Below are 9453 nucleotides of genomic sequence, written 5' to 3'. Positions count from 1 at the left end.
TGCTAAGTAGTTTTAGTCTTGCAATAACCAGTTAGTACAGGGGTCGAACTGGGGGTTGAACAGTGCTATCCTTCCTGTTTCTAGCCAAACACATGTGTTCTATACTAAGTGCCAAGGGAGATCATTGCTTTAAGATGGTGATTCCCTTTACTGGTCAATGAGCAAGAAGAGCTGATCAATCAGTGAACCTTTGAAAAAGATAGAATGACTCTATCCCTAGCTCTCTTCTCTCCTCTCCTCTTCCTACGTACATGCCAGGACTGTTTTGAGCTGCTTTCTCTAAGGGGTGGGATTAAAATTTACTTGTCCTGTCCCCCACCCTGGCTTCCATGAAGACCTAAGTACATAGTATCTAAAACTCATGTCCTCCCTAGACAAGCTTAACCCTGGGTTTGGGGCCATCTCTCCTGCCTTTGTTCTTTTCTGATCTTCAGTGGATAGTTTTGATCTCAAAATGAACCTGTCCAGGTTTCAATGTTACTTGTTAAGCTTCAGAGGTTCAGTTCAGATGAGTTCAGAGGTTCCTAGCTCCTCAGTCAGCAAAGGCTGCACTTCAGAAATGCACCCTAACATCCATTTCAGTGCTCTTGGAGATGATGACCACTAACCAGAGGATGAGCCTAATCCAGGGGTGAGGGACCTGTGGCCTCGAGGCCACATGTGGCCCTCTAGGTCCTCAAGTGTGGCCCTTTGTCTGAATCAGAACTTCACAAAACAAATCCCTTTAATAAAAGGATTTGTTCTGTAAAACTTGGACTCAGGCAAAAATCTGCCCATAGGGACCTGGAAGGCCACATCAGCCTCGATGCCACACATTGTCCACCCCTGGCCTAATCCCTTATCTGGGCTGTCGTAAGACAAGGTCTTTGAGAGAAACAGTATAAAACCAAGATGAAACATAAAATGCCTTATCATCAGTTTTATAAACTGCTTTATGTTGAAAAAACATTTAAGTATAAGCCTCTCAACAGATTATAACACTAATTAGTACCACCACCTATTTAAAGTCTTTCTATTTAGTGCACACTTAGAGGTGTTTTGTATTAAACATTTCTTTTCTGTGTAGGAAATAAATACGTGTCCCATACCTGATTTATATTGTATTTTGAGTACTTTACTATTCATTCCCCACAAAAGTGGTGGTTAATGAACCAGAGTGTGACAAAAGGAATCTGACCCATCCTCTAGGTGGACAAGTTCTCCCCCTGGACTGAATCTGGTTTGGATGTCAAGTGTGAGTGTAGTGAGACAGGCCATTTACTGAAGAAGGAGAAGGAGACTGACATAGCCACCACCCTCTTCCTGGCCAAGCAAGAGTTCTTAATTGTTAGACTTAGAGCATATTAAACAAGTTAACATAAGAAAATTCCATTCTGTGACCACTTGTAGCCATTGTCAGGATACTGCCTTTATTCCTGACATTCCACAGGAGACAAGAAGAGCCATAGAGTTCCACTCCCAACCAAACCCCAAGTCTGTAGTCAGTTCTCCCTAAGAGCTATTATCATCTAGCAGTTCAGACCAATTACCCCATTCCTTCTGACTAGCCATGGCAAAACCAGCAGTTATGACCCAGAGGCTTCCACTCTCCCAGGACAACACCAACATGACACACCTGCTGACACTAAACTTGAAAGGGAGAATCCTAATGGAGGTACACAAAGAAAGAAAGGGGTAGATTTCTGCCACACTGCAAGTGGAAAATTCTTGCTCTTGCTCCTGCTTCCTGTTTGCAACACTGCATAACTTTTCATCCTGTAATAATTTACTAGTCAGATGGAGACAAGTGACCACCATTAAATCATCAGCATCCAAGCTACAAAGCTATACCTAAAAGTGGCTCTTATAGACGAAGCTGACTACCTTCAGTGATGGCATCTTGTGATTAGACCATCCCAGCTGGGTTACCTTACCTCTTACTTGTTTCCTTCCACATACTTGCATCTTTGGACTTTCACAGTCCCAGCATGCTTGACAGCTGACCCAGCTGATAATTCTTGCACAGTAGATGTGGCTTTTGCCAAATGCATGGGGATTTGTTTATTTCCTGTCAAACATCTACATGCCAGAGCACAAGAATGTTTCTGGTTGTCAACTATGATGTTTTCATCACTGAGAGCTAGAGTTTCGCAAATATGTGACCTTGGCCATAAGGGTGCCTTAGTTAGAGTATGTGGGTTAGCCAGTGGCAGGGCTGATATTGTGGGAAGAAAAAGAGAACCAAAACAATTTTTTTCCATATTGATCTCTGAATGTGTCCCTCTCTGAGTATATCTTATTTAGGAATTTGGGGTAAGGAAAGAAAATAGAGGAAAGGAAATATGGCCAGAGTTGGGATAATAAGTTGGATGCTTCTGAAGGCTTCCATGGTTCATAATGGAGGGAAGACAGTGTAAGTCTCAGCAAGTAGAGCCATTTCACGTTTATTAATCTCTTTTACATGCATCATTGCATCAGGACTTTATGACAACATGGTGAAATGGGTTACTTTCTGAAAGACAAAAGTGAGCCCCACAGAGGTTGAATGACTTGTCCAAGGTCACACCTCAAGTTATTGGACTTATAACCTAAGTGTTTTGACTCCTCATCCAGTATTCTTCCTACTCTTCTCTATGTCCTCCTTGTTCAGTCATCATACCTTTCCCAGACCAGAAAAAAATGTGCCAGGGAATCCTTTGGCCTGTATTTGAAACTCAGAAATCTAGCAATATTCCTTCTCTTCCTGTATGTACCTCACAAAGTCTAAGAGAGCTGAGTCGTATCGTTACACTTTGAACAGAGGGTACTGCTGTCTACCCACAGATTCCCACAGCCTGAATTTCGTTCAATTCAGCAAACATATATGAAGCACTTAGTTAACTATGTTGTACTCTTTGATAGGTGCTGGATAAACAAAGATAAAAACAATCGATAGTTCCTGCCCTCAAGAACTTACAATCTATTAGGGAGACAAGTAAATAAATAAGTCTGTGCAAGATATTTTGGGAAGAAAGAAAGCACTAGCAACCAGGAAAGGTTTACTATAGAGAAGGAGGAATATCTGGGCTGAGCCTTGAAAAACCTCGGATCTTAAGAGGAGGAGATTAAGAGGGAATATATTCCAGGACTGAAGGAAAACTGATGCAGAGGAGAAAAATCCCTTGTATCAGAGGGTTCTATGAAATGAATTAGTTCAGAAATGAAGTAGGTGCCAATGAAATGAGGAAGAGTTGAACACACTGTGGTTTAAGAATGAGATGGAATATTTTTGCACAATAAGTAACAAATATAATGAATTCAAAGAAATATGGGAAGGCATATAAAGTGATATAGAGTTTAAAAAGCAGAAATAAGAGAACAATATACACAGTGACTATATTAATATAAATTAAAACTACACTAACAAGCAGTTGAATTTAAAAAAACAGTGAGTTTGACTTAAGTTTCTAGGGAAAGTCTAGAACAGATCATTAAAGAAATGGTTAGCAAATACCTAAAAATAAAGTCATCACAGAGCTGGCTAGGTATAAAGAACAGGTCATGCCAGACCGACTTTATTTCTTTTTTTGACAGAGTTACTAAGGTAGTAGATCTAGGTAAATCTAAAGATGTAGTTTACTTGGGTTTTAGCCAGGCATTTTGTAACCCTTAATTACTGTTAGGGTTCTGTCTTTAAGATGGATTTGTTTTTTAAAAAAAGCTGAAATCCATATTAATTCTGATCTTGAAAGTGTAGCAATGAAATAGTTTGTGCTTATGCCCCACAATTAGAGAGCAAAACTCTCTAGAAATGAACTGAGGGTTGGGATCCCAGCCCTGAACTAGGAAAGTTCACTCTCTTCTGTGAGGCTCCCAGACCTGTTCCTCAACCTTATACCCAAAGGAATAATGAAGTAAAGATAGGGCCCTTCACAGGTGCTTTCAAGAAATAAGATTAGATTCATCAAATGTAATCTTTAGCAGAATTTTTTTTAAATATGTAATTAAGAAGTAGGAAACTAGGTGTGGGGTAAGGACCAGCTATTCTTTTTCTATGTTTTTCTCTCTGCAGTCCAGCTACCAGAGTGAGCAGGGTGATTAAAATAATCACACACATTTCCACTCGTCCATTGAGAGGTCATCTCTCAGGCTCCTGAAAAGGGGAATGGCAGAAGTCATGGTCACTGGCTTTCAAAGTCATATTGTCACTATAGTACACTTGAGCCTTGCCCTTCTTTCCTATAAATAGCCTCTCAAAACTCCTGCTGTACATGTAAAACACTTCCTCTCTAGTCCTAACCTCATATTCTTCCCAAACTAGGAAGAATAACAACATTCTAGGTTGTTGTGGTCAGTCAAAGCTTTGCCAGCTTTATTATAATATTTCAAAAATCTTGCCAGATTATTAGTTTGGAAAATTATCTAATAGTATTATTGATTTTTAATGACCAAAAATCTATTTTATTTCTCAACTTAACTTCCCATTAAAAAAGAAAAGGAAAACGAACCTCTTGTAACAAATAAGCATAGTCAAGCAAAACAGATTCCCATGTTTGCCATTTTGTAAGTCTCAAGTTGTACCCTTATTTACCATTCTTCACCATAAGTCCTCTGGAATCCTGGTTGGTTAGTTATCATGCTGATAAAAACTCTTAAATCTTTCAACACTCTCTGTACAATGTTGTTAATGTATACATTGTTCTCCTAGTTCTGCTTACTTTACCCTGCATCAGTTCATACAAGTCTTCCCAGGTTTCTCTGAAACCATCCCTTTCATTGTGTGTTTTTGTTTTAAAGTTTTAAAATTTTTTAAAATTTTATTCTTTTTTTAAAAAAATTCCAAATTCCCTCCCTCCCCTTTCCCCATCTCTCATCCAAGGAGAAGGAAAAAAACCTATTACAAATACATATAGTCATGCAAAACAAATGTCCACATTATCCATGTTTCCCTCAATACACCCCCCCCCCAAAAAGAAAAAATACACTTCAATCTACACTCTGAGTTTATGCATTTTCTACCTGGAGGTAGAAAGCACATTTCATCTTTTGGCATTGTGGCAGGACATTGTGCTGATCAGAGTTATAAGCATTTCAAAGGTTATTATCTTTGCAATTTTTGCTGTTATTGTGTAGACTGTTCTCCTGGTTCTGCTCACTGCACTTTACTTAATCAGTTCATATATGTCTTCTCAGATTTTTCTGAAACTATCCTTTCATAATTTCTTATAGCACAATAGTATCCCATCGCATTCATATGTCATAATTTTTAAGCCACTCCCCAACTGATGGGCATCCTCTCAGTTTCTTATTCTTTGCCACCACAAAAATAGAGCTGCTGTAAATATTTTGTCCATATGGGTCCTTTTCCTCTTTCTTTGTTCTCTTTGGAGTACAGCCCAAGTATCAGTATTGCTGAATCAAAGGGCATGTACAGTTTAATAACCTTTTGGACATAGCTCCAAACTGCTTCTCAGAATGATTGGACTAGTTCATAGCTCCACTAACAGTGCGTGAATGTACCTGTTTTCCCATATCCAATGAGTATTTTTATTTCTATTTTTTGTCATCTTAGTCAGTCTGATGGACGTGAGATGGTAGCTTAGAGTTGTCTTAATTTTCATTTCTCTAATTATTTGTGATTTAGAGCAATTTTTCCATGTGGCTATTGATAACCTTAATTTCCTCCTTTGAAGACTGTCCATTCATATCCTTTGACCATTTATCAGTTGAGGAACTTTTATCATTTCTTCTACCACAATAGTATTCCATTATATTTATATATCATAATTGTTCAACTATTTCCCAACAGGTCTTGCCTTTTTGTTTTTTGGCCAATGTAAAAAGAGCCACTATGACTGCTATTGTATATATAGGTCTTTTTCCTCTTTCTTTGATCTATTTAGGATATAAATCTAGTAGTGGTATCACTAAAGCATGCATAGTTTAATGACTTTTAGGGCATCGCTCCAAATGGCTTTCCAGAATGGCTGGGCCAATTCAGAGTTCCATCAACGGAACATAAATGTACGTGCTTTCCCACAACCTCATCAACATTCGTCATTTTCCTTTTTTGGTAACTTTGCAAATCTTGGGTGAAATCTCAGAGTTGGTTTAATTGCTATATATTTAATTGCTAATGATTTGAAGCATTCTTCATGACTATTGATAGACTAGATTTCTTCCTAAGTAAATCTTACTCATATCTTTCAACTGCCAATTGAGGAATAGCTCCTATTATTATAAGTTTTAATCAGTGCCTTATAAATCTTGGGAATCTTTATCAGAGAAAGTTGCTTTGAAGTTTTTTTCTTAATTATCTATTTGCCTTCTAACTTTAGCCAAAAAATTTTTGGGTGCAAATTGTTAAAAACAATTGACATCTCAAAACTCTCCCCTTTACTTTCTTATATCCTCCCTATCCCTTTATTATTGGAGGTACAGGGTAAGATTTGGTAGGTAGATTACCAAGCATTTTATGCATTCTATAGTTGTTTTAAGTGGAATTTCTCTTCCTAGCTCTTCTTGCAGGCTTTTGTTGGTAGTATATTGAAATGTTGATAATTTATGAAGATTTATTTTATATACTGCAATTTTGCTCAAGTTATTGTCTTAATTAATTTTAGTTGATTCATTAGGGTTCTATAAGTAAACTATCATATTATCTGCAAAAAGCAATAATTGTCTTTCTTCTTTGCCTATCCTTATTCCTTTAATTTCTTTTTCTTGTCATTTTGTGACAACTAGCATCTCTAACACTGTATCAATCAGTTGTGATGATAATCGACATCTTTGCTTTTCCCTAATCTTATTGGAAAAGCCTCTGCTTTATCCCCATGACATGTAATGATGGCTCTTGGGTTTAAATAAATACTATTTATCTTATTAAGGAAAGGTCCATTTTTATAGTTTTAATAAAATTGGGTGTTGTATCTTATCAAAAAATAGATAGATAGATAATCATATAATTTTTTGGTTTTTTTATTCCTGTGATGTATTATGTTGCTAGTTTTCCTGACACTGTATCAATACCACATTTCTTGTATAAATACAACCTGTTCATACAATTCATAAATACAACCTGCTCTTTTTGTGGTGGGCAAAAAACTAGAAACAAAGGGAAGACTTACTGGGGAATAGTTGAACAAATTATGATATATGTTAGATATCTTTTTTGCTAATATTTTATTTAAATTATTTGTATCAATATTCATTAGGGATATTTGTCTATAGTTTCCTTTCTCTATTTTGACTACTCCTGGTTTAGGTATCAAGACTCTATTTGTGTCATAGAAATAATTTGGAAAGTCTTCTTTCCTGTTTTTTTCAAATACTTTACATATATTGGAATATATGCATATATGTGTGTATATGTGTGTATGCATATATGCATGTATATTTATACATATATTGCTCTTTAAATGTTTGATATAATTTACCCATAAAGTCCCCCTAGTCCTAGTTATTATATCTTTAGTATTTCTTTATGGCTTGTTTAATTTGTTTTTCTGAGATCCAGTCATTTAAATTCCCTATTTCTTATAATGTTATTCTAGGTATTTTATATTCTTGTAAATATTTATCTATTTCATTTAAATTTTCTGTTTTACTGGCATATAATTGAGGAAAATTGTTTCCAATAATTGCCTTTACTTTTTCATTTGTTATGTATTCTTCTTTTACATTTTGATGCTGGTAATTTTGTTTTCTTCTTTTTTTCAAAAATCAAATTAGCTAATACTTTATTTTGTTTTTTAAAAATCATTTCTAGATTAATTCAACATTTTGCTTTCAGATTTGTTCCTTTCTTCTTTAATTTTCAGAATTTCTATTATGGTATTTAATTGGGGTTTTAAATTTATTTTCTAGAGTTTTTTCAGTTGAATGCCTCTTAATACCTCTCCATCTTTTCTTTTTTTTTGTCTCACTTTTTTATTTAATATATTTAGTTTTCAGCATTGATTTTCACAGGAGTTTGAATTACAAATTTTCTCCCCATTTCTACCCCCCCCCCACTCCAAGATGGCATATATTCTGGTTTCCCTGTTCCCCAGTCAGTCCTCCCTTCTGTCACCCCCACTCCCCTCCCATCCCCTTTTCCCTTCCTTTCTTGTAGGGCAAGATAAATTTCTACACCCCATTGTCTGTGTATCTTATTTTCTAGTTGCATGCAAAAACTTTTTTTTTTGTTTTCGAACATCTATTTTTTAAAACTTTGAGTTCCAAATTCTCTCCCCTCTTCCCTTCCCACCCACCTTCCCTAAGAAGTCAAGCAATTCAACATGGGCCACATGCGTATCATTATGTATAACCCTTCCACAATACTCATGTTGTGAAAGACTATATTTTGCTTCTTCCTCACCTATCCCCCTTTATTGAATTTTCTCAATTGATCCTGTCCCTTTTTCGAAAGTGTTTGTTTTTGATTACCTTCACCCCCATCTGTCCTCCCTTCTATCATCAACTCCTGTGAAAATCAATGCTAAAAACTAAATATATTAAATAAAAAAAGTGAGACAAAAAAAAGAAAAGATGGAGAGGTGAGTTAAACTTGTTGCTCATTCTTTGTTTTCAAAGAGGAACAGTGACATTATAGGTGATGTCTTGACTCGCTCATGAATTGGATTTAAGTGAGGCAGAGTTGCACAAAGTCATCAGCCTCACTTTCTCTTCCAGAGTCATCAAAGTCCAGTGGAAAGATAAAAGTCGAGATGATTGGCAATGGCCTAGGGTGCAGTAGGTATCTTCAATGCCTGACTAAGCTCTAAGCACTCCATAGTACCAGTTTCAGCCACCTTCATGGTCATTGGAACAAATTATTCTCATCCACCTATTCTGCTGGGGAAAATCTTTACATGTTTAGGGTAGATATTGCACCAACAGTATTGAGCCCTGTTGGTTACCCTCAATCTGGTTCTTCTACCAAGATGGCTTGTTGGAATGTGACCACTATGCATGCTACAGCTTCTTGGAGCCACAGGTAAGAGTTGGCAACTAAGTGGACACCAAAGGTGGATGAGCAGTCTCAAAGAGAGCTTGGCGAGCCTTCACACCAGAGGTGCTAGTCTTCCCTGACCACCCCTTACACCTTGGTAAGCTAAACTGTAATAGAATGAGATGAATTTGGAAATTAGCTGAAGGCTCAGAATCAAAGAGAAGTCATTAATGGCTCAATATCAAATTGACAGGAAGGTCTGGTGCAGTGATATAGGAGTCTGGGTTCATCTCTGTGCTGTTAAGTATTTTTTATCACAAACTTGTATAAAGAGGTAGCGTGTTCATAACATTTGCCGATGGCACAAAACTGGTAGGAATAGCCACCATACTGGATGAGAGAGTTAGCATCCAAAAAAATCTTAACTGGCTAAAGCATTGTGATGAATTTAATAGAATGAAATACAATAGGATAATGTAAAGTCTCAATGCTTTAACTTCACATGTAAAAGACCTATCAATTACATAGAAGTTTATCTGAACAAGATCAAGGGTTTTAGTAGA

This window comes from Trichosurus vulpecula, chromosome 8 (assembly GCF_011100635.1).
Source record: "Trichosurus vulpecula isolate mTriVul1 chromosome 8, mTriVul1.pri, whole genome shotgun sequence".
In the NCBI taxonomy this organism is placed as follows: Eukaryota; Metazoa; Chordata; class Mammalia; order Diprotodontia; family Phalangeridae; genus Trichosurus; species Trichosurus vulpecula.
The sequence above is the reverse complement of the archived record's forward strand: the minus strand, read 5'-3'. Positions refer to the sequence as shown.